Genomic DNA, 25,675 nt, shown 5'->3' on the forward strand with positions numbered 1-25,675 from the left:
TCAGAAAGACAAAAACAATAGCAAACACAAATAGCACTTTTGGAATCTGATTTTAGTCAACACATAAGGGAAGGGTGCACCGGTCCTGGAAATACTGCAATACCAGGTCAATGCGTGGAGTGGACAGAGCAAGCTCTATTTCCATCTCCCTGTTCTAAAAATCCATTTAATATATGGTCCCCAGATAGGGGACGTATCAGATATTAAACTGATAAGAACAGATACTACACTTGATCTTAGCCAAAAGGCCGAGAAGCGATAACCCGAGCGGCCCTTGCCTTGCCCGAGCCTGTCCCATACTGCTGTTCACCCCTTGCAGCGATTGATTCAGCCTACTCCTAGGCAATTCCATGGGGCCCTGCAGGCTCACACACATTTACAGCTACTAAGCGGGAGGGAGGTGAATAAAGGCCGGAGAGGAAGCTACACAGGATTTGCTTCTTTTGCTTGCACCACAATGCAGTGCTGAAAGAGGAGGAATCTACATAAAAACGCCTTCCTGGCAACGCCCAAATGCCCTCCTGCCATGCAGATAAACACTGGCAGCGGCAGCAAGTGCATGCCCACAGCCACCCCTTGTTCCTTCACACCTTGTATCAGCTGTAATCCAGTCCAGTCCAGTCCAGTGCTGCCTGCTGAGCAGCACTGACCAACACTGCCTGGGCCCAGGCTTTTATCTATCTCTGAGGCAGGCCCCATTATGATGTCAGAAAGCTGGCTCTGGAATCCTGAGGGCTCCACTATGACACGTGCAAAGTTCCGTCTGAACTTTATATAAGACGGTGCGGCTCAGTCAGTCACTCAGTGTTGCCTGAGAGGGCAACACTGCAACAGCCGGCCGCCAGGCTGTCTTTTTTTTGCACATTTATTTGCCTCCAGGAGGCCACAAGAGGGAGACAAGGGACTGCAAAATGGAAAATAGGCATCCACCAACTTTACAGACAACTTCTCTTTGCTCCTACAACCTCCATCCTTGCACAGTTTGTTATTCTTCCAGGTAACATAGTAACAAATCCAAATTGCTGCTCTCTTTGTAGGCAAGCAAGGGTTTGTTGCAACTGCAATTCTTACTTCTTCTTGGAAATGTAGGGACGACAGTACATTCCATCACATCCATCTAGTGTACACAGGTAGGTCCATTGTGGCGGGCGGGCTGCTTTAATGGCTGTTTGCTGTTCCCCCTACTCCACTCCACTATTTGACTGTGGTGCTGCATCAATCAATCAGTGGCTGGCTCAGGTGCAGCTCTTTAACCTACCTAAAAGGGAGGGCGGAGAGAAGACAAGGAAGGTGAATGAGCTGTTCCAATGTGAAATGCCGGAAACACAGAAACACAGAAGACACACACACACACACACACACACACACACACACACACACACACACACACACACACACACACACACACACAACAAGAGGTGGCAATGTATTAATTAATTGCATTTAATAAATGAGCTCATTATCACACATGACTGTACAAATGCATTGTCCAACAGGTGTTGAAATAATGGGATTAAAAGGGGAGATCCCATCAGAAAGACAAAAACAATAGCAAACACAAATAGCACTTTTGGAATCTGATTTTAGTCAACACATAAGGGAAGGGTGCACCGGTCCTGGAAATACTGCAATACCAGGTCAATGCGTGGAGTGGACAGAGCAAGCTCTATTTCCATCTCCCTGTTCTAAAAATCCATTTAATATATGGTCCCCAGATAGGGGACGTATCAGATATTAAACTGATAAGAACAGATAAGGTTTCAACAAAGTTTTTTATTGGCAAAAATAATATATTTTACAGACTTTTTTTTAAAATTGAAACCACAAGATAAAATCAACAGCATAATACATGAATATTCATACATTTAAATGAATACAAAAGTAATAATAATAAGACCATTAATACAGATGTTATAATAAAAGTACAGAACCATAGCAGGATAAAATTTATACAGGGCATAAAAGATAAAAGAATAAAACCATTTTTATTTACAATGTTATGGTATTCCACATTTGCAAACACCACATGGATGTTGCTTCTTTTACCCCTAGCTGCTTTTTGTCCCTAAGATAATAAATATACATTTCACTTAGGGCATATTTCACACAATTTTTAACGTCAATAAAATCATGTTTAAAAAGCAGAATGTTCCTAACCTTCCAAATGGCATTCTTAAAACAGTTTAAAATGATCCAACAGACCATTTGCTGTTTAAAACTTGGGCAGTTAAAAAGACCATAAAACACGTATTCAAATTTAAGATCTTTAAGACCGCAGGCCCATTTCAGCAATGGGCCTACCTTCCTCCAAACCTCCTGTGCATATGGGCAGTTCCAAAACAGGTGCATTATCGTCTCGTCGTCACCACACCTGTCTCTCGGGCACTTGGCTCTCGCCACCAGTCCTCGCCTATGCTGGAATTCACGAGTAGGGAGGCACTGGTGAACGATTGCCCAGGCAAGGTCCTTGTGCACATTTGCCATAAATTTCCCGAAAACGTTCCGCCACACCACCTTGGACCTTGCCTGTGAGAAATTTGAAACTGCCAGTGTATCCTCCTGCCGCCTACAGGAGAGTGACACTTTTTTCTGGTCCCCCAATATGTCAGGCTCCAATTCTTGGAGACCTAGGAGCCTGACAGTTTTTTCGAGCACCGCATATTGTTTTGGGGGACACAGAAGCACAGGAGAATTCAAAGGGACACGAAACCATCGTTTAAAAATCATGCCCGTAGCGTACTTTAAAAAGTAGCTAAAAATACCATCAGAATTATACATTTTAAAACAGAAGCAAAAGTATTTAATGTAAAAGAAGTTAAAAAGGTTAGGAACATCTCTCCCGCCATTGTCCTTACATCTGTACATAAAATCACGTTTTAGTTTTTCCATTTTGGAACCCCATAAAAACATAAAACAGATCCTGGTCACTTTTTTAATATATAAAATTGTTGGAGGGAAAACCATAGCTACATAAAGCATTATGGGTAATAAAACAGATTTAATTATTAAAACTTTTCCCTCCATGGTGAGATTTCTCAAATTCCACATTAAAACCTTTTTTTCCATTTTGGCAATTACTGAATCCCAATTGGGTCTCCCATCGTTTTCTTGATTAAAAACAATTCCTAAAATTTTTATCTGATCCTGCTGCATGTTAACTCCTGGTGTCACAGAGGAATCCCATACACCAGTATAAAAACAGTCACACTTATCAACGTTTAATTTAAAACCAGAGGCTTCACAAAAAAAGCCGGTGTTCCTCAATGCCCGTCTCATAGAAGCGGCGTCTGGGCATAGGACGGTGGCGTCATCCATATAGCCTAGGATTTTTACCTGGTTCCCCCTTCCTCCAGGTATGGGCACGCCTCTGATGACTTTATCATCTCTTATTAGGGTGAACAGAGGTTCTATGGCACAAATAAAAAGGAGCGGAGACAACGGGCACCCCTGTTTCACCCCTGATAAAAGAGGAACACCTTTAGTTAAAAATCCGTTGATAGAAATTTGGCTAAAACAGGATCGATATAAAAGCTTAATACGTGTTAAAATAATTTCAGGAACAGCCATCTTTTTAAGAACCATAAAAAGATATTCATGGGAGACCCGGTCAAAAGCCTTCTCGAAATCTAAGGATAAAATAGCAAGGCTTTGACCCCTTTCTTTAAAATACCAAATGATGTCACGTAAAATATTCAGGGACTCAGTAATTGACCTCCCAGGTACCCCACATACCTGGTTTGGATGGATTAATTTATGAATAAAAGGTTTAAAACGGATTGTTATTAGTTTAGCTAAAATTTTACAATCAACGTTTAAAAGAGTAATAGGGCGCCAGTTTTTTAACTGGTCCCTCTCACCTTTTTTAAAAATTAAGGACACAATCCCCCTCCTCCAGGAAGGGGGCAGCTCTTCAGTAATAAAAACTTCCTTATACAATAAAAACATGTCATTCTTTAAAATTTCCCAAAAAGCATGATAAAATTCGATGGGCAGACCATCTTCCCCAGGAGCTTTCCCATTAGAAAAACTTTTAAAAGCAAATAAAAGTTCCTCCAAGGTAATATTACGGGATAAAACTTCCTGGTCTAAAATATCTAGCTTGGCATCAAGGGAATTAAGAACATGTTCTAAAAAGGAAGGATCAATATTTTTCTTGTTAAAAAGAGATTGGTAGAAATTAAAAGCAGAATTTAAAATGCCGACCATAGTGGTTTCTCCTTCAAGGTTTAAAATGACATCTCGTTTATCCATTACCTTTTTGAAGAAGAACCGGGAACACTTCTCGCCATCCTCGAGGTGCTTTACATGTGAATTAAAAATTATTTGTTTCCCTTTCTCTTCTATGGCATATTTTATTTCAGCTTTAAGATTTAAGATATCATCATCAACATCCATACCAATCTCCTTCAATTTAAAAAGTACATGTAAACGTTTATTAAGAACATAAAACCATTGTTTTTTCTCTTTTGCTTTCTTCTTACCTGCTCGAATAAAAAAAGCTCTGATTTTGGGTTTAATGCCCTCCCACCAGTGTAGCATAGGCTGACTGGGCGCTCTATGGGACTGCCAACACTGGTAGGTCCGCACAAACTCCTCTTTAATGATGGGGTCCTCCAGGAGTGTGGTGTTTAGTCTCCAGGGACCCCTACAAGCTTTTTGCTCTCCCTCTAGCTCCAGGTGCACTGAAAGGAGCTTGTGATCAGATAAAATATTTGTTAAAAGCAAACATTTTTTGGGAATAAAACTATTAGAAGTGAAAATAAAATCAATTCTGGAGCTCACTCTTCCATTGGACCAGGTGGGGCCTGGGTCCGCAGGCAAGAGTTCCCTCCAGCAATCTTTCAATTTAAAATCACCAATAAAATTCTTGAGCAGGTAAGAAGTACGGTCAATTTTTCGATTAAAATCCCCACCCTGCCGGTGTTCTCCATCTCGCACACAGTTAAAATCACCACCCACCAGCAGGGGGGTAGACCCAACACAAAACAATGGTAAAATCTCTAATAGTTCTGCCCTCTCCTGTTTGGTAGGAGGGGCATAAACGTTTAAAACACGAATTAAAATTCCATTAAAAAGCAAATGTATTAAAATAGCTCTGCCGGGCATGATTTCAGTCACTGTTTGGATGGAGATAAAACGACCTCGGCAGAGCAATCCAACCCCCGCAGAGCGACAGTCATTTCCACCAGACCAGACTGAGGGGCCTAGTTTCCAGTCCATCTTTAAATCTTGATATTCCAAGTCATTAGGGATTCCACATTCTTGAAGCAGGCAAAGGTCAAAGTCCACAGTCTCTAAAAATGAAAATAAAGCAGTCCTGCGGACAGGGCTCTTTAGGGACCTCACATTTAGTGAGGCGACTTTGATAGGAACCAACATAGTCTTAGTTGAGGTCAGGGTCCGAACCAGAAGAGTCGTACTCGGAGATCAGCTGCGAGTCTGGACCCCCTTTTTGAGGGGTCAATAAATCTTGGATATTGGTAGGGTCAGAGCCAGATACGTGGGCGGCTCCAACCCCCACACTGCTCTCATCCGAACTCCGATAGGCAGCTTTCCTCCGAACTCCGGACTCCTCTTCCTCTCGCTGTCTCTTTGCAGAATGGCTCCTATCCATCTCCTCGAAGTCGCTCTCACCCATCTCTGGCCCCTGGCTGAAGATATCGCTGATGTCCTTCCTGGGCAGCTGCACAGGGGCCTGTGAGGTCCCATCACTCTTGGCAACCTTTGCCTGCTTACGGGGAGCCTTCATCGCAAGCCCCTCCACAACCGCAGTGGAGGAACTTTGCTCCGACCCCCCCGTTGACCGGAAATGGTCAAAACGAGGCTCCAATCCAGCATATTTTAGGGTTTTCTTAATGGAGCCCTCGTCTGACACAGAGTGTCTCCGCTCCATGCCCACACTCTTGGGACAGGCGTCAGGTCCTACTGCAGAACCTACGGAGCCACGACGCCTGTCGCTAACCACTGCCTCAACAGGGTCCACTGCAGGCGGAGCAGAGGACCTGTTTGCAGAGGTGCCGGTCAACTTATGTCCAGCAGAGTCAGAATTCCTCCTGCTCTGCCTGGACCCGGTGGAATCCCTATGGCCGTCCCTCGAGGCTGACATCGGTGGGCCCCCCGATGGAGCTGTGAAGGACTTTGGCCTGGACCCCTCAGTCGTCAATGCTCGTTTTGGGGCATTACCAGCGGCGTCTGCACATGTTGCAAACTGCCGCTCTGGCCCTGGTCTGGGTGGCCCAGATTTCGCTCTGCGGGGGCAATCTTTAAAAGCATGCCCAGTCATGCCGCACAGATTGCACAACACCTCGGAACTGCATTTTGCCGCTACGTGTCCAACCTGGCCACACCTGTTACACTGCACCACATGGGGCCGGTCACAATGTTCTCTGGTGTGGCCATATCTCAAGCAGTTCCGGCAGGCTATTGGCATCTGGGGGTAAAATAGGAATCCTCGATTCTTCCCAATGGCAAAGTTCTGGGGTGGGTGATGTAAGCCTCCAATGCCATTGGGATCCTGGCGGAACTTCACCCAATATTTTCTTTTGCCATTCCAGAAGCTCTGGGTGTTCAAGATTTTATGTGAGAAGCGGACCTCCCTGCAGTAACGACTGAGGAAGGTTTCAATGTCACACTCTGAGACAAATGGACTGAACATGCACATCACGAGCGGGACTTCTTCCTCCCCGTAGAGGAATAAAAAGTTCAGTCCATTTAGCCGCTCCTCACTCTGGTCCGCATCAGACAATCTTTTGTGCATGTTGTCGCAACATGCCGCGGCCGTAAAGGATACGGTGTACCGACCGCGGCTTTCCTGGTCGTTGAGACACAGGATGTCCGCCCGCTTGAGCCCCAGGAAGTCCAGCAGAATCACCTCCACAATGAAGCGAAGGTTCTTCCGCTGGCGATGGCCTTCTTCCACCTCGATGCGGACGGACTGGCGCAACCGGGTGTCCCCGGATGCAAATCCAAATGTATATGGCATTTTCAGTGCCTGGGGGCTAAGCCTGTCCCTTATAGCAGCAAGGGCTCAGATTCCACAATTAAGTGGAACCCTCCCCCAAGGCCAAGGATTAGGGTACCCCAGACACCTACGAAGCCCGATAAACGCCCTCGGAACGCTCTTAGAAAAACGCCTCAAGGCCGGTTGACCTCTTGGGTAAGGCGCGATCGCAACTCGTTGTCCGGGGGCTAAGCCCACTCCCCAAATAGCAGCAAGGGGGTGAAGTCTCTCTGTGAAAAGAGACGATCCCCCAAGGCCAAGGAGCAGGGTACCCCGGACACCTCCCAACAAAACCAGATGCAGAAATACTACACCTGATCTTGCCAAAAGGCCGAGAAGCGATAACCCGAGCGGCCCTTGCCTTGCCCGAGCCTGTCCCATACTGCTGTTCACCCCTTGCAGCGATTCAGCCTACTCCTAGGCAATTCCATGGGGCCCTGCAGGCTCACACACATTTACAGCTACTAAGCGGGAGGTGAATAAAGGCCGGAGAGGAAGCCAGACAGGATTTGCTTCTTTTGCTTGCACCACAATGCAGTGCTGAAAGAGGAGGAATCTACATAAAAACGCCTTCCTGGCAACGCCCAAATGCCCTCCTGCCATGCAGATAAACACTGGCAGCGGCAGCAAGTGCATGCCCACAGCCACCCCTTGTTCCTTCACACCTTGTATCAGCTTTAATCCAGTCCTGTGCTGCCTGCTGAGCAGCACTGAACAACACTGCCTGGGCCCAGGCTTTTATCTCTGAGGCAGGCCCCATTATGATGTCAGAAAGCTGGCTCTGGAATCCTGAGGGCTCCACTATGACACGTGCAAAGTTCCGTCTGAACTTTATATAAGACTGTGAGGCTCAGTCAGTCACTCAGTGTTGCCTGAGAGGGCAACACTGCAACAGCCGGCCGCCAGGCTGTCTTTTTTTTGCACATTTATTTGCCTCCAGGAGGCCACAAGAGGGAGACAAGGGACTGCAAAATGGAAAATAGGCATCCACCAACTTTACAGACAACTTCTCTTTGCTCCTACAACCTCCATCCTTGCACAGTTTGTTATTCTTCCAGGTAACATAGTAACAAATCCAAATTGCTGCTCTCTTTGTAGGCAAGCAAGGGTTTGTTGCAACTGCAATTCTTACTTCTTCTTGAAATGTAGGGACGACAGTACATTCCATCACATCCACCTAGTGTACACAGGTAGGTCCATTGTGGCGGGTAGGCGGCTGGCTGCTTTAATGGCTGTTTGCTGTTCCCCTACTCCACTCCACTCCACTATTTGACTGTGGTGCTGCATCAATCAGTGGCTGGCTCAGGTGCAGCTCTTTAACTTACCTAGGAGGGAGGGAGGGAGGGAGGGCGGAGAGAAGACAAGGAAGGTGAATGAGCTGTTCCAATGTGAAATGCCGGAAACACAGAAACACAGAAGACACACACACACACACACACACACACACAACAAGAGGTGGCAATGTATTCATTAATTGCATTTAATAAATGAGCTCATTATCACACATGACTGTACAAATGCATTGTCCAACAGGTGTTGAAATAATGGGATTAAAAGGGGAGATCCCTTCAGAAAGACAGAAACAATGGCAAAGAGAAAAAACACTTTTGGAATCTGATTTTAGTCAACACATAAGGGAAGGGTGCACCGGTCCTGGAAATACTGCAATACCAGGTCAATGCGTGGAGTGGACAGAGCAAGCTCTATTTCCATCTCCCTGTTCTAAAAATCCATTTAATATATGGTCCCCAGATAGGGGACGTATCAGATATTAAACTGATAAGAACAGATACTACACTTGATCTTAGCCAAAAGGCCGAGAAGCGATAACCCGAGCGGCCCTTGCCTTGCCCGAGCCTGTCCCATACTGCTGTTCACCCCTTGCAGCGATTCAGCCTACTCCTAGGCAATTCCATGGGGCCCTGCAGGCTCACACACATTTACAGCTACTAAGCGGGAGGTGAATAAAGGCCGGAGAGGAAGCCAGACAGGATTTGCTTCTTTTGCTTGCACCACAATGCAGTGCTGAAAGAGGAGGAATCTACATAAAAACGCCTTCCTGGCAACGCCCAAATGCCCTCCTGCCATGCAGATAAACACTGGCAGCGGCAGCAAGTGCATGCCCACAGCCACCCCTTGTTCCTTCACACCTTGTATCAGCTTTAATCCAGTCCTGTGCTGCCTGCTGAGCAGCACTGAACAACACTGCCTGGGCCCAGGCTTTTATCTCTGAGGCAGGCCCCATTATGATGTCAGAAAGCTGGCTCTGGAATCCTGAGGGCTCCACTATGACACGTGCAAAGTTCCGTCTGAACTTTATATAAGACTGTGAGGCTCAGTCAGTCACTCAGTGTTGCCTGAGAGGGCAACACTGCAACAGCCGGCCGCCAGGCTGTCTTTTTTTTGCACATTTATTTGCCTCCAGGAGGCCACAAGAGGGAGACAAGGGACTGCAAAATGGAAAATAGGCATCCACCAACTTTACAGACAACTTCTCTTTGCTCCTACAACCTCCATCCTTGCACAGTTTGTTATTCTTCCAGGTAACATAGTAACAAATCCAAATTGCTGCTCTCTTTGTAGGCAAGCAAGGGTTTGTTGCAACTGCAATTCTTACTTCTTCTTGAAATGTAGGGACGACAGTACATTCCATCACATCCACCTAGTGTACACAGGTAGGTCCATTGTGGCGGGTAGGCGGCTGGCTGCTTTAATGGCTGTTTGCTGTTCCCCTACTCCACTCCACTCCACTATTTGACTGTGGTGCTGCATCAATCAGTGGCTGGCTCAGGTGCAGCTCTTTAACTTACCTAGGAGGGAGGGAGGGAGGGAGGGCGGAGAGAAGACAAGGAAGGTGAATGAGCTGTTCCAATGTGAAATGCCGGAAACACAGAAACACAGAAGACACACACACACACACACACACACACACAACAAGAGGTGGCAATGTATTCATTAATTGCATTTAATAAATGAGCTCATTATCACACATGACTGTACAAATGCATTGTCCAACAGGTGTTGAAATAATGGGATTAAAAGGGGAGATCCCTTCAGAAAGACAGAAACAATGGCAAAGAGAAAAAACACTTTTGGAATCTGATTTTAGTCAACACATAAGGGAAGGGTGCACCGGTCCTGGAAATACTGCAATACCAGGTCAATGCGTGGAGTGGACAGAGCAAGCTCTATTTCCATCTCCCTGTTCTAAAAATCCATTTAATATATGGTCCCCAGATAGGGGACGTATCAGATATTAAACTGATAAGAACAGATACTACACTTGATCTTAGCCAAAAGGCCGAGAAGCGATAACCCGAGCGGCCCTTGCCTTGCCCGAGCCTGTCCCATACTGCTGTTCACCCCTTGCAGCGATTCAGCCTACTCCTAGGCAATTCCATGGGGCCCTGCAGGCTCACACACATTTACAGCTACTAAGCGGGAGGTGAATAAAGGCCGGAGAGGAAGCCAGACAGGATTTGCTTCTTTTGCTTGCACCACAATGCAGTGCTGAAAGAGGAGGAATCTACATAAAAACGCCTTCCTGGCAACGCCCAAATGCCCTCCTGCCATGCAGATAAACACTGGCAGCGGCAGCAAGTGCATGCCCACAGCCACCCCTTGTTCCTTCACACCTTGTATCAGCTTTAATCCAGTCCTGTGCTGCCTGCTGAGCAGCACTGAACAACACTGCCTGGGCCCAGGCTTTTATCTCTGAGGCAGGCCCCATTATGATGTCAGAAAGCTGGCTCTGGAATCCTGAGGGCTCCACTATGACACGTGCAAAGTTCCGTCTGAACTTTATATAAGACTGTGAGGCTCAGTCAGTCACTCAGTGTTGCCTGAGAGGGCAACACTGCAACAGCCGGCCGCCAGGCTGTCTTTTTTTTGCACATTTATTTGCCTCCAGGAGGCCACAAGAGGGAGACAAGGGACTGCAAAATGGAAAATAGGCATCCACCAACTTTACAGACAACTTCTCTTTGCTCCTACAACCTCCATCCTTGCACAGTTTGTTATTCTTCCAGGTAACATAGTAACAAATCCAAATTGCTGCTCTCTTTGTAGGCAAGCAAGGGTTTGTTGCAACTGCAATTCTTACTTCTTCTTGAAATGTAGGGACGACAGTACATTCCATCACATCCACCTAGTGTACACAGGTAGGTCCATTGTGGCGGGTAGGCGGCTGGCTGCTTTAATGGCTGTTTGCTGTTCCCCTACTCCACTCCACTCCACTATTTGACTGTGGTGCTGCATCAATCAGTGGCTGGCTCAGGTGCAGCTCTTTAACTTACCTAGGAGGGAGGGAGGGAGGGAGGGCGGAGAGAGAAGACAAGGAAGGTGAATGAGCTGTTCCAATGTGAAATGCCGGAAACACAGAAACACAGAAGACACACACACACACACACACACACACACAACAAGAGGTGGCAATGTATTCATTAATTGCATTTAATAAATGAGCTCATTATCACACATGACTGTACAAATGCATTGTCCAACAGGTGTTGAAATAATGGGATTAAAAGGGGAGATCCCTTCAGAAAGACAGAAACAATGGCAAAGAGAAAAAACACTTTTGGAATCTGATTTTAGTCAACACATAAGGGAAGGGTGCACCGGTCCTGGAAATACTGCAATACCAGGTCAATGCGTGGAGTGGACAGAGCAAGCTCTATTTCCATCTCCCTGTTCTAAAAATCCATTTAATATATGGTCCCCAGATAGGGGACGTATCAGATATTAAACTGATAAGAACAGATACTACACTTGATCTTAGCCAAAAGGCCGAGAAGCGATAACCCGAGCGGCCCTTGCCTTGCCCGAGCCTGTCCCATACTGCTGTTCACCCCTTGCAGCGATTCAGCCTACTCCTAGGCAATTCCATGGGGCCCTGCAGGCTCACACACATTTACAGCTACTAAGCGGGAGGTGAATAAAGGCCGGAGAGGAAGCCAGACAGGATTTGCTTCTTTTGCTTGCACCACAATGCAGTGCTGAAAGAGGAGGAATCTACATAAAAACGCCTTCCTGGCAACGCCCAAATGCCCTCCTGCCATGCAGATAAACACTGGCAGCGGCAGCAAGTGCATGCCCACAGCCACCCCTTGTTCCTTCACACCTTGTATCAGCTTTAATCCAGTCCTGTGCTGCCTGCTGAGCAGCACTGAACAACACTGCCTGGGCCCAGGCTTTTATCTCTGAGGCAGGCCCCATTATGATGTCAGAAAGCTGGCTCTGGAATCCTGAGGGCTCCACTATGACACGTGCAAAGTTCCGTCTGAACTTTATATAAGACTGTGAGGCTCAGTCAGTCACTCAGTGTTGCCTGAGAGGGCAACACTGCAACAGCCGGCCGCCAGGCTGTCTTTTTTTTGCACATTTATTTGCCTCCAGGAGGCCACAAGAGGGAGACAAGGGACTGCAAAATGGAAAATAGGCATCCACCAACTTTACAGACAACTTCTCTTTGCTCCTACAACCTCCATCCTTGCACAGTTTGTTATTCTTCCAGGTAACATAGTAACAAATCCAAATTGCTGCTCTCTTTGTAGGCAAGCAAGGGTTTGTTGCAACTGCAATTCTTACTTCTTCTTGAAATGTAGGGACGACAGTACATTCCATCACATCCACCTAGTGTACACAGGTAGGTCCATTGTGGCGGGTAGGCGGCTGGCTGCTTTAATGGCTGTTTGCTGTTCCCCTACTCCACTCCACTCCACTATTTGACTGTGGTGCTGCATCAATCAGTGGCTGGCTCAGGTGCAGCTCTTTAACTTACCTAGGAGGGAGGGAGGGAGGGCGGAGAGAAGACAAGGAAGGTGAATGAGCTGTTCCAATGTGAAATGCCGGAAACACAGAAACACAGAAGACACACACACACACACACACACACACACAACAAGAGGTGGCAATGTATTCATTAATTGCATTTAATAAATGAGCTCATTATCACACATGACTGTACAAATGCATTGTCCAACAGGTGTTGAAATAATGGGATTAAAAGGGGAGATCCCTTCAGAAAGACAGAAACAATGGCAAAGAGAAAAAACACTTTTGGAATCTGATTTTAGTCAACACATAAGGGAAGGGTGCACCGGTCCTGGAAATACTGCAATACCAGGTCAATGCGTGGAGTGGACAGAGCAAGCTCTATTTCCATCTCCCTGTTCTAAAAATCCATTTAATATATGGTCCCCAGATAGGGGACGTATCAGATATTAAACTGATAAGAACAGATACTACACTTGATCTTAGCCAAAAGGCCGAGAAGCGATAACCCGAGCGGCCCTTGCCTTGCCCGAGCCTGTCCCATACTGCTGTTCACCCCTTGCAGCGATTCAGCCTACTCCTAGGCAATTCCATGGGGCCCTGCAGGCTCACACACATTTACAGCTACTAAGCGGGAGGTGAATAAAGGCCGGAGAGGAAGCCAGACAGGATTTGCTTCTTTTGCTTGCACCACAATGCAGTGCTGAAAGAGGAGGAATCTACATAAAAACGCCTTCCTGGCAACGCCCAAATGCCCTCCTGCCATGCAGATAAACACTGGCAGCGGCAGCAAGTGCATGCCCACAGCCACCCCTTGTTCCTTCACACCTTGTATCAGCTTTAATCCAGTCCTGTGCTGCCTGCTGAGCAGCACTGAACAACACTGCCTGGGCCCAGGCTTTTATCTCTGAGGCAGGCCCCATTATGATGTCAGAAAGCTGGCTCTGGAATCCTGAGGGCTCCACTATGACACGTGCAAAGTTCCGTCTGAACTTTATATAAGACTGTGAGGCTCAGTCAGTCACTCAGTGTTGCCTGAGAGGGCAACACTGCAACAGCCGGCCGCCAGGCTGTCTTTTTTTTGCACATTTATTTGCCTCCAGGAGGCCACAAGAGGGAGACAAGGGACTGCAAAATGGAAAATAGGCATCCACCAACTTTACAGACAACTTCTCTTTGCTCCTACAACCTCCATCCTTGCACAGTTTGTTATTCTTCCAGGTAACATAGTAACAAATCCAAATTGCTGCTCTCTTTGTAGGCAAGCAAGGGTTTGTTGCAACTGCAATTCTTACTTCTTCTTGAAATGTAGGGACGACAGTACATTCCATCACATCCACCTAGTGTACACAGGTAGGTCCATTGTGGCGGGTAGGCGGCTGGCTGCTTTAATGGCTGTTTGCTGTTCCCCTACTCCACTCCACTCCACTATTTGACTGTGGTGCTGCATCAATCAGTGGCTGGCTCAGGTGCAGCTCTTTAACTTACCTAGGAGGGAGGGAGGGAGGGCGGAGAGAAGACAAGGAAGGTGAATGAGCTGTTCCAATGTGAAATGCCGGAAACACAGAAACACAGAAGACACACACACACACACACACACACACACAACAAGAGGTGGCAATGTATTCATTAATTGCATTTAATAAATGAGCTCATTATCACACATGACTGTACAAATGCATTGTCCAACAGGTGTTGAAATAATGGGATTAAAAGGGGAGATCCCTTCAGAAAGACAGAAACAATGGCAAAGAGAAAAAACACTTTTGGAATCTGATTTTAGTCAACACATAAGGGAAGGGTGCACCGGTCCTGGAAATACTGCAATACCAGGTCAATGCGTGGAGTGGACAGAGCAAGCTCTATTTCCATCTCCCTGTTCTAAAAATCCATTTAATATATGGTCCCCAGATAGGGGACGTATCAGATATTAAACTGATAAGAACAGATACTACACTTGATCTTAGCCAAAAGGCCGAGAAGCGATAACCCGAGCGGCCCTTGCCTTGCCCGAGCCTGTCCCATACTGCTGTTCACCCCTTGCAGCGATTCAGCCTACTCCTAGGCAATTCCATGGGGCCCTGCAGGCTCACACACATTTACAGCTACTAAGCGGGAGGTGAATAAAGGCCGGAGAGGAAGCCAGACAGGATTTGCTTCTTTTGCTTGCACCACAATGCAGTGCTGAAAGAGGAGGAATCTACATAAAAACGCCTTCCTGGCAACGCCCAAATGCCCTCCTGCCATGCAGATAAACACTGGCAGCGGCAGCAAGTGCATGCCCACAGCCACCCCTTGTTCCTTCACACCTTGTATCAGCTTTAATCCAGTCCTGTGCTGCCTGCTGAGCAGCACTGAACAACACTGCCTGGGCCCAGGCTTTTATCTCTGAGGCAGGCCCCATTATGATGTCAGAAAGCTGGCTCTGGAATCCTGAGGGCTCCACTATGACACGTGCAAAGTTCCGTCTGAACTTTATATAAGACTGTGAGGCTCAGTCAGTCACTCAGTGTTGCCTGAGAGGGCAACACTGCAACAGCCGGCCGCCAGGCTGTCTTTTTTTTGCACATTTATTTGCCTCCAGGAGGCCACAAGAGGGAGACAAGGGACTGCAAAATGGAAAATAGGCATCCACCAACTTTACAGACAACTTCTCTTTGCTCCTACAACCTCCATCCTTGCACAGTTTGTTATTCTTCCAGGTAACATAGTAACAAATCCAAATTGCTGCTCTCTTTGTAGGCAAGCAAGGGTTTGTTGCAACTGCAATTCTTACTTCTTCTTGAAATGTAGGGACGACAGTACATTCCATCACATCCACCTAGTGTACACAGGTAGGTCCATTGTGGCGGGTAGGCGGCTGGCTGCTTTAATGGCTGTTTGCTGTTCCCCTACTCCACTCCACTCCACTATTTGACTGTGGTGCTGCATCAATCAGTGGCTGGCTCAGGTGCAGCTCTTTAACTTACCTAGGAGGGAGGGAGGGAGGGAGGGAGGGCGGAGAGAAGACAAGGAAGGTGAATGAGCTGTTCCAATGTGAAATGCCGGAAACACAGAAACACAGAAGACACACACACACACACACACACACACACAACAAGAGGTGGCAATGTATTCATTAATTGCATTTAATAAATGAGCTCATTATCACACATGACTGTACAAATGCATTGTCCAACAGGTGTTGAAATAATGGGATTAAAAGGGGAGATCCCTTCAGAAAGACAGAAACAATGGCAAAGAGAAAAAACACTTTTGGAATCTGATTTTAGTCAACACATAAGGGAAGGGTGCACCGGTCCTGGAAATACTGCAATACCAGGTCAATGCGTGGAGTGGACAGAGCAAGCTCTATTTCCATCTCCCTGTTCTAAAAATCCATTTAATATATGGTCCCCAGATAGGGGACGTATCAGATATTAAACTGATAAGAACAGATACTACACTTGATCTTAGCCAAAAGGCCGAGAAGCGATAACCCGAGCGGCCCTTGCCTTGCCCGAGCCTGTCCCATACTGCTGTTCACCCCTTGCAGCGATTCAGCCTACTCCTAGGCAATTCCATGGGGCCCTGCAGGCTCACACACATTTACAGCTACTAAGCGGGAGGTGAATAAAGGCCGGAGAGGAAGCCAGACAGGATTTGCTTCTTTTGCTTGCACCACAATGCAGTGCTGAAAGAGGAGGAATCTACATAAAAACGCCTTCCTGGCAACGCCCAAATGCCCTCCTGCCATGCAGATAAACACTGGCAGCGGCAGCAAGTGCATGCCCACAGCCACCCCTTGTTCCTTCACACCTTGTATCAGCTTTAATCCAGTCCTGTGCTGCCTGCTGAGCAGCACTGAACAACACTGCCTGGGCCCAGGCTTTTATCTCTGAGGCAGGCCCCATTATGATGTCAGAAAGCTGGCTCTGGAATCCTGAGGGCTCCACTATGACACGTGCAAAGTTCCGTCTGAACTTTATATAAGACTGTGAGGCTCAGTCAGTCACTCAGTGTTGCCTGAGAGGGCAACACTGCAACAGCCGGCCGCCAGGCTGTCTTTTTTTTGCACATTTATTTGCCTCCAGGAGGCCACAAGAGGGAGACAAGGGACTGCAAAATGGAAAATAGGCATCCACCAACTTTACAGACAACTTCTCTTTGCTCCTACAACCTCCATCCTTGCACAGTTTGTTATTCTTCCAGGTAACATAGTAACAAATCCAAATTGCTGCTCTCTTTGTAGGCAAGCAAGGGTTTGTTGCAACTGCAATTCTTACTTCTTCTTGAAATGTAGGGACGACAGTACATTCCATCACATCCACCTAGTGTACACAGGTAGGTCCATTGTGGCGGGTAGGCGGCTGGCTGCTTTAATGGCTGTTTGCTGTTCCCCTACTCCACTCCACTCCACTATTTGACTGTGGTGCTGCATCAATCAGTGGCTGGCTCAGGTGCAGCTCTTTAACTTACCTAGGAGGGAGGGAGGGAGGGCGGAGAGAAGACAAGGAAGGTGAATGAGCTGTTCCAATGTGAAATGCCGGAAACACAGAAACACAGAAGACACACACACACACACACACACACACACAACAAGAGGTGGCAATGTATTCATTAATTGCATTTAATAAATGAGCTCATTATCACACATGACTGTACAAATGCATTGTCCAACAGGTGTTGAAATAATGGGATTAAAAGGGGAGATCCCTTCAGAAAGACAGAAACAATGGCAAAGAGAAAAAACACTTTTGGAATCTGATTTTAGTCAACACATAAGGGAAGGGTGCACCGGTCCTGGAAATACTGCAATACCAGGTCAATGCGTGGAGTGGACAGAGCAAGCTCTATTTCCATCTCCCTGTTCTAAAAATCCATTTAATATATGGTCCCCAGATAGGGGACGTATCAGATATTAAACTGATAAGAACAGATACTACACTTGATCTTAGCCAAAAGGCCGAGAAGCGATAACCCGAGCGGCCCTTGCCTTGCCCGAGCCTGTCCCATACTGCTGTTCACCCCTTGCAGCGATTCAGCCTACTCCTAGGCAATTCCATGGGGCCCTGCAGGCTCACACACATTTACAGCTACTAAGCGGGAGGTGAATAAAGGCCGGAGAGGAAGCCAGACAGGATTTGCTTCTTTTGCTTGCACCACAATGCAGTGCTGAAAGAGGAGGAATCTACATAAAAACGCCTTCCTGGCAACGCCCAAATGCCCTCCTGCCATGCAGATAAACACTGGCAGCGGCAGCAAGTGCATGCCCACAGCCACCCCTTGTTCCTTCACACCTTGTATCAGCTTTAATCCAGTCCTGTGCTGCCTGCTGAGCAGCACTGAACAACACTGCCTGGGCCCAGGCTTTTATCTCTGAGGCAGGCCCCATTATGATGTCAGAAAGCTGGCTCTGGAATCCTGAGGGCTCCACTATGACACGTGCAAAGTTCCGTCTGAACTTTATATAAGACTGTGAGGCTCAGTCAGTCACTCAGTGTTGCCTGAGAGGGCAACACTGCAACAGCCGGCCGCCAGGCTGTCTTTTTTTTGCACATTTATTTGCCTCCAGGAGGCCACAAGAGGGAGACAAGGGACTGCAAAATGGAAAATAGGCATCCACCAACTTTACAGACAACTTCTCTTTGCTCCTACAACCTCCATCCTTGCACAGTTTGTTATTCTTCCAGGTAACATAGTAACAAATCCAAATTGCTGCTCTCTTTGTAGGCAAGCAAGGGTTTGTTGCAACTGCAATTCTTACTTCTTCTTGAAATGTAGGGACGACAGTACATTCCATCACATCCACCTAGTGTACACAGGTAGGTCCATTGTGGCGGGTAGGCGGCTGGCTGCTTTAATGGCTGTTTGCTGTTCCCCTACTCCACTCCACTCCACTATTTGACTGTGGTGCTGCATCAATCAGTGGCTGGCTCAGGTGCAGCTCTTTAACTTACCTAGGAGGGAGGGAGGGAGGGCGGAGAGAAGACAAGGAAGGTGAATGAGCTGTTCCAATGTGAAATGCCGGAAACACAGAAACACAGAAGACACACACACACACACACACACACACACAACAAGAGGTGGCAATGTATTCATTAATTGCATTTAATAAATGAGCTCATTATCACACATGACTGTACAAATGCATTGTCCAACAGGTGTTGAAATAATGGGATTAAAAGGGGAGATCCCTTCAGAAAGACAGAAACAATGGCAAAGAGAAAAAACACTTTTGGAATCTGATTTTAGTCAACACATAAGGGAAGGGTGCACCGGTCCTGGAAATACTGCAATACCAGGTCAATGCGTGGAGTGGACAGAGCAAGCTCTATTTCCATCTCCCTGTTCTAAAAATCCATTTAATATATGGTCCCCAGATAGGGGACGTATCAGATATTAAACTGATAAGAACAGATACTACACTTGATCTTAGCCAAAAGGCCGAGAAGCGATAACCCGAGCGGCCCTTGCCTTGCCCGAGCCTGTCCCATACTGCTGTTCACCCCTTGCAGCGATTCAGCCTACTCCTAGGCAATTCCATGGGGCCCTGCAGGCTCACACACATTTACAGCTACTAAGCGGGAGGTGAATAAAGGCCGGAGAGGAAGCCAGACAGGATTTGCTTCTTTTGCTTGCACCACAATGCAGTGCTGAAAGAGGAGGAATCTACATAAAAACGCCTTCCTGGCAACGCCCAAATGCCCTCCTGCCATGCAGATAAACACTGGCAGCGGCAGCAAGTGCATGCCCACAGCCACCCCTTGTTCCTTCACACCTTGTATCAGCTTTAATCCAGTCCTGTGCTGCCTGCTGAGCAGCACTGAACAACACTGCCTGGGCCCAGGCTTTTATCTCTGAGGCAGGCCCCATTATGATGTCAGAAAGCTGGCTCTGGAATCCTGAGGGCTCCACTATGACACGTGCAAAGTTCCGTCTGAACTTTATATAAGACTGTGAGGCTCAGTCAGTCACTCAGTGTTGCCTGAGAGGGCAACACTGCAACAGCCGGCCGCCAGGCTGTCTTTTTTTTGCACATTTATTTGCCTCCAGGAGGCCACAAGAGGGAGACAAGGGACTGCAAAATGGAAAATAGGCATCCACCAACTTTACAGACAACTTCTCTTTGCTCCTACAACCTCCATCCTTGCACAGTTTGTTATTCTTCCAGGTAACATAGTAACAAATCCAAATTGCTGCTCTCTTTGTAGGCAAGCAAGGGTTTGTTGCAACTGCAATTCTTACTTCTTCTTGAAATGTAGGGACGACAGTACATTCCATCACATCCACCTAGTGTACACAGGTAGGTCCATTGTGGCGGGTAGGCGGCTGGCTGCTTTAATGGCTGTTTGCTGTTCCCCTACTCCACTCCACTCCACTATTTGACTGTGGTGCTGCATCAATCAGTGGCTGGCTCAGGTGCAGCTCTTTAACTTACCTAGGAGGGAGGGAGGGAGGGCGGAGAGAAGACAAGGAAGGTGAATGAGCTGTTCCAATGTGAAATGCCGGAAACACAGAAACACAGAAGACACACACACACACACACACACACACACAACAAGAGGTGGCAATGTATTCATTAATTGCATTTAATAAATGAGCTCATTATCACACATGACTGTACAAATGCATTGTCCAACAGGTGTTGAAATAATGGGATTAAAAGGGGAGATCCCTTCAGAAAGACAGAAACAATGGCAAAGAGAAAAAACACTTTTGGAATCTGATTTTAGTCAACACATAAGGGAAGGGTGCACCGGTCCTGGAAATACTGCAATACCAGGTCAATGCGTGGAGTGGACAGAGCAAGCTCTATTTCCATCTCCCTGTTCTAAAAATCCATTTAATATATGGTCCCCAGATAGGGGACGTATCAGATATTAAACTGATAAGAACAGATTTTTTTTCAGTTGGCTACCCCCTCGCGGGGGTGTCAATGATTTATTAATAAAAATTCAATTTTACAATAGATAACACAACAATTACATCAAACATTTTCATATTGTTACAATAGTAAAAATCAAATTACATTAATATTTATAGGGGGACATGGTGGCAAATCTTTATTTATTGGAGTTCCAGTCAGTCACAAACCATTTATTTAGAAGGGTGGCATTTGCTTTCCTGTCAATTAAATAATATAAATACATCTCACTAAAACAAAGACCTAAAACATCATCCGTTGTTAAAACGTCGTGTTTAAAAAGAAGGATGTTCCTGGCCTTCCAAAGAGCTTCTTTAGCGCAATTCATCGTCTTCCATGCTATTGTCTTCTGATTCGCGGTCGGGCATCCAAATTGTCCATATAAAATATCATCGTAACATAAGTCCTTCAGGTCTGCCATCTTTTCCATAAGAGGGAATATCTTTTTCCAAAAATGTTGTGCAAAGTAACATGTCCAAAGTAAATGACGCACTGTCTCCTCAGCCTGGCAGCCTTCCCTCGGGCAGACGGCAGACCTCGCGAATCTTCTTCTGTATTGGAATGCCCGGCATGGAAGACATTGATGAATGCAGCTCCAGGCCAGGTCCTTCTGTGTGTTAAAGAGATAAAATATGTTAGACATTTTCCAGATAAAACCACTGCGTTTTTCGTTAAAATTGTCTATTCTGCTGACCGCATCCTCTCTTTTTAGGTCGATTAAAAGCTTCTTGCTATTTTTAAGATCATTAATACTCTTCCCTTTTAATTTAAATAAAGCAACTATTTTTTCTAAAATTACATATTGTGGGGGTAAATTAAAAGCATAAGGTGAGGTTAAAATAATCTGGAACCACCCACACCTTCGCATAAAAAACCCTGTATTATAACGTAAATAAAACGACCAATAGTGCTCTTTAAAAAGGGAATTAAAACAGAAGCTAAAAAATTTTAGTAAAAGAAACCTATTAAAATCTGGAAAGTCTTTGCCACCCTTTGGTTTGGACTTCATCACGATTCCTCTCTTTAATTTCTCCATTCTGGAACTCCAAAAGAAAGTAAAACAAGCTTTGGTTATTTTTCTCAGTAAAACCGTGGGAGGAGGGAAAACCATACTCAGATATAAAAGCAGGGGTAAAATGACCATTTTAATAATTAAAATTTTTCCCTCCATAGTAAGCTTCCTCATATTCCACATACATATCTTCTTGTTTACTTTCTGCGCCACCATGTCCCAACTGATAAAACCATTGTCGTACTCACTGAAGGAGACCCCTAAAATTTTAATATTATCCGACACAGGAACTGGTATGTCACTAAAAACCATGCTTCCTATGCTTAAAATACTACTCTTGCTAAAGTTTATCTTAAAACTGGAAGCACAGCAATAAAACTCTATCTGCTTGAGGGCTCTCTGAAGCGACCGGGTGTCCCTGCATAATACCGCTACATCATCCATGTACCCCACTGCTTTAGCCTCTATGCCGCCTCCCCCTGGTAGGGGGACTCCACGTATCAACTTGTCTCGGCGAATTGCGCATAATAGAGGCTCTAACGCACATATAAAAAGCAGTGGGGACAAGGGACACCCCTGCTTCACCCCAGAGTTTAAAAATACGTCCTGTGTCTTAAAACCATTTACTAAAATCTTACTTGTACAATTTTTATAAAAGGCTTTGATGGATAATAAAAATCCTTCAGGTATACCCATACGCTCTAAAACCTTAAACAAATAAAAGTGAGAGACACGGTCAAAAGCTTTTTCAAAGTCTATTGATAAAATTGCTAAATTATTCTTCTTAGACCTCGTGTCCTCAATCACATCTTTAATAAGGTTAAGATTGTCCCAGATGCTGCGGCCTGGCACCCCACATACTTGGTTGGAATGTATTATGTGGGGTATTATGGCTTTCATCCGGTTCGCACATAATTTAGCCATGATCTTGTAGTCGCTGTTTAGAAGGGTTATTGGTCTCCAGTTCTTTAAAACTGCGATGTCACCCGTCTTGTATAATAGGGAGACCTCACCCTTCTGCCAGGACTTAGGCAGCATCTTGGATTTAAAAACTTCTGCGTATAGTAAAAACAAATCTTCTTTTAAAAGATCATAAAATTTTACATAAAACTCACTGGGTATACCGTCCGGACCAGGAACTTTACCTGCTTTAAAACTTTTAACTGTTTCTAAAATCTCCTGCTCCGTCAGGTCCTGCAATAAAAAATTCTGGGAGACAGGGTCTAAAACAGTGGTAATCTCCTTCAGTGAGTCACGCATAAAATCACGATCCACAGTCTTAACATTAAAAAGGTCAGTATAAAACTCATGAACTTTACTTAAAAGACCCTGTACATCCGACACACCTTCAATATTTTTGATGACAGCCCTTTTATTGTTGATTTTTTTAAAAAAGTACCTGGAGCAGGTCTCGTTCTCCTCTATGTTTTGAATTTTTGAACGAAAGATTATTTCTTTACCTTTCTGCTCCAGGCACTGGGCTATCTCCTTTTTAAGGTCGGTGATGTCGGCTTCCACTTCTATTTCATTGTCTCGCATTTTGTACAGGGTCTGCAGACGGGTGTTTAATGTATTAAAAACAGCATATTTTATTTTGGCTTTTACCACACTCTTTTTAATAAAAAAATCTTTTATTTTACTTTTCATCTTCTCCCACCATGCACTGATGGGAGCTCTGGTATCTCTCACCCGCCTGCTTTTCTTGTAAAATTCAATAAAATCGGTTAAAACCTGTGGATCATCTAAAAGGGAAACATTCATCTTCCAGGACTTCTTACAAATAAGATTATTAAGATCACGCTTCACATAAAAAGATAAAAGCCTATGATCTGAAAACACGTTGGTTAAAACTTCACATTTAAAAGGCAGTAAGTTCTCATTACAAAATATAAAATCTATCCTGGAGCTACAGGTGGCGTTGCTCCAGGTAACGCCGGCTTCCTCTGGACTGCTCCTGTTACATTCTTTGTAAACATCTTTTAAATTAAAATCGCTCACCATATTTTTGAGCAGTCCAGAGGTCTTATCGTAATTTCTGCTTGTAGCACTTGTAAGCCGGCGTTCCCCTCTCAGGATACAGTTAAAATCACCTGCGAGGATAAAAGGCTCAGTTGTGTTAATAAAAAGAGGTAAAACTTCTAGCATTTCTGCCCTCTCATTTTTATCAGGTGAGCCATAAAAATTTAAAAACTGCCATTTCACACCGTCAATAAAAGCCTTAACCAATAAAATACGTCCTGGTAAGATTTCTTGAATAAAATCAATTAAAACGTTTCCCTTAAATAGAATGGCGACCCCTGCTGATCTGGACTCGTTTGATCCAGACCAGACGGATGGACCATATTTCCAATCTTCTTTATATTTGGTGTACTTCATCGTATGGGGAATACCGCACTCCTGCAGGAAAAAAACAGAGGCTGCCAGGCAAGATAAAAAATTGAAGAGAGCAACCCTTCTTACTTTAGACTTGGCGCCCCTCACGTTGAGGGATATTCCCTTTAGTTCAGACATTGTGGAGTTTTGAATGCGTATTTGATTTTAAAATAATAAATAGTAGCGGTATTTTAAAATCACACATTTTCTCCACCAGCAATACCAAATATCTCACTTGGGCTCAGATACCCGCCCCCGTCCGAATCATTTGTCAGGAGGGAGAACGAAGGAGAGGAACTACCTTCGCTGAGGGTAACGCCAGCAACCAAGCTTCTGCGTACGGGGAGCCCAAACTCATTCGGATCTCCCTGGGTCTCAAACGGTTGACCGTCTAGGTCGGGTGGGTCCCCTAGGGGGCCCGCACCTCCCCCCTGGGACCGTGCAGGCCCTTCTGGAGGGGGAGGTTGCGCACAAGGTGGGGTGTCAGTTTCCACGGGGGGAACAGTGCCCGCCCTCCTCACCAGTCGCGGCGAGGAGGGGGTTCTAGGAGGAGCCGCATCGTTTTTCACCGTTGTGTCCATCTGCTCCTCCCCTGTCTCCCCCCTACTGACTCTGGCTTGCCTCCCTTTTTTTCGGGGACCCACCGGCACCTCGTCCTCTTCCTCCGACGAGGATGCCAGAGACCCAGGGCTTGGAGCAGGCCCGGCACCCCCTGAGCAACCAGCCTTCTGGGATGCCTCAGTTTTTCCGGCCTGCTCCTTTTCCGCCTTCCGCTTAGTCTGCCGCTTTTCCTTCGCACTGGGCTCCCCTTTATCCTCCAAGGTTGCTGGCTGCGAGGTACCTGTTTTGGCTCCAGTCCCTCGCACCTTTGAAGCCCAGGTACCTCTCTCCTCTTTCGTGTGGCTGGTCTGTTCCTCTCCCTGGGGACGGGTTTGGTCCGCTGGTGGAGCACGTGGGGGCGCTCCGGGTTGCTCATCTTCTTCGCCTCGGTACCTATAGGGGCAAGAAAAATACAGATGACCAGTTTTCTGACAAAAGTTACATTTTTTTTCTCCTGTGCATTCTCTAATTGTGTGCTCTTTGCTTCCGCAGTTCCTGCAGGTGACATCGCAGTTGTAACTGGTATGCCCATAGGTACCGCAGGCCCTGCAGAAGTTTGGCATCCCCGAGAAGTAGAGGTCGCCATTCACTGTTCCAATTTTAAAACGAGCCGGTGGGAGTCTCGTATTTTGGGTGGAGGGGTCCTTTATCAAAGTCACTAAGTACTTCCACTTGACGGTCCACACACCGCACTCGTTCATAACTCTCCCCATAAGCTTGATGTTCTTGAAGTAGGCAGCTAAGAATGCTGCCACTTCCTGGTCCTTCACATATGGGGAATACATCTTAATCACCACGAGTTTGGTTACCTCAAAAGCATGCTCTATTACCTGGACTCCCAAAGACGTGAGTTGAACTTTTTCCCTCTCAGCTTTGTCCATAGCATCACGGAGGATACCTTCTCCAACAAAAGTTATGTCAAAAACTCCACGCCTTGGGTAATCCTGGATCGCCAAAATTTCATGCTTGCGGACCGCCAGCAACTTCTCGAGGATTTCGTATACGAGGA

The 25,675-nt window shown here is 46.1% G+C and overlaps 11 non-coding genes across 11 annotated transcripts; all 11 read right to left on the reverse strand.

Moving 5' to 3' along the window:
• Positions 1-69: 69 nt before the first annotated feature.
• LOC142719248 (U2 spliceosomal RNA) lies at positions 70-260 on the reverse strand. The gene has a single exon (XR_012872689.1). It is a non-coding gene; the product is annotated as a U2 spliceosomal RNA (small nuclear RNA).
• A 1,340-nt stretch (positions 261-1,600) lies between these two features.
• Positions 1,601-1,792, reverse strand: LOC142719183 (U2 spliceosomal RNA). The gene has a single exon (XR_012872638.1). It is a non-coding gene; the product is annotated as a U2 spliceosomal RNA (small nuclear RNA).
• A 6,845-nt stretch (positions 1,793-8,637) lies between these two features.
• LOC142719249 (U2 spliceosomal RNA) lies at positions 8,638-8,828 on the reverse strand. Its single transcript, XR_012872690.1, has one exon. It is a non-coding gene; the product is annotated as a U2 spliceosomal RNA (small nuclear RNA).
• A 1,294-nt stretch (positions 8,829-10,122) lies between these two features.
• LOC142719250 (U2 spliceosomal RNA) lies at positions 10,123-10,313 on the reverse strand. The gene has a single exon (XR_012872691.1). It is a non-coding gene; the product is annotated as a U2 spliceosomal RNA (small nuclear RNA).
• A 1,296-nt stretch (positions 10,314-11,609) lies between these two features.
• LOC142719251 (U2 spliceosomal RNA) lies at positions 11,610-11,800 on the reverse strand. The gene has a single exon (XR_012872692.1). It is a non-coding gene; the product is annotated as a U2 spliceosomal RNA (small nuclear RNA).
• Positions 11,801-13,090: 1,290 nt separating this feature from the next.
• On the reverse strand, positions 13,091-13,281 carry LOC142719252 (U2 spliceosomal RNA). Its single transcript, XR_012872693.1, has one exon. It is a non-coding gene; the product is annotated as a U2 spliceosomal RNA (small nuclear RNA).
• A 1,290-nt stretch (positions 13,282-14,571) lies between these two features.
• On the reverse strand, positions 14,572-14,762 carry LOC142719254 (U2 spliceosomal RNA). Its single transcript, XR_012872694.1, has one exon. It is a non-coding gene; the product is annotated as a U2 spliceosomal RNA (small nuclear RNA).
• Positions 14,763-16,060: 1,298 nt separating this feature from the next.
• On the reverse strand, positions 16,061-16,251 carry LOC142719255 (U2 spliceosomal RNA). The gene has a single exon (XR_012872695.1). It is a non-coding gene; the product is annotated as a U2 spliceosomal RNA (small nuclear RNA).
• Positions 16,252-17,541: 1,290 nt separating this feature from the next.
• On the reverse strand, positions 17,542-17,732 carry LOC142719257 (U2 spliceosomal RNA). Its single transcript, XR_012872697.1, has one exon. It is a non-coding gene; the product is annotated as a U2 spliceosomal RNA (small nuclear RNA).
• A 1,290-nt stretch (positions 17,733-19,022) lies between these two features.
• Positions 19,023-19,213, reverse strand: LOC142719258 (U2 spliceosomal RNA). The gene has a single exon (XR_012872699.1). It is a non-coding gene; the product is annotated as a U2 spliceosomal RNA (small nuclear RNA).
• A 1,290-nt stretch (positions 19,214-20,503) lies between these two features.
• On the reverse strand, positions 20,504-20,698 carry LOC142719197 (U2 spliceosomal RNA). The gene has a single exon (XR_012872649.1). It is a non-coding gene; the product is annotated as a U2 spliceosomal RNA (small nuclear RNA).
• Positions 20,699-25,675: the final 4,977 nt, after the last annotated feature.

This window comes from Rhinoderma darwinii, unplaced genomic scaffold, assembly GCF_050947455.1.
Source record: "Rhinoderma darwinii isolate aRhiDar2 unplaced genomic scaffold, aRhiDar2.hap1 Scaffold_471, whole genome shotgun sequence".
Lineage (NCBI taxonomy): Eukaryota > Metazoa > Chordata > Amphibia > Anura > Rhinodermatidae > Rhinoderma > Rhinoderma darwinii.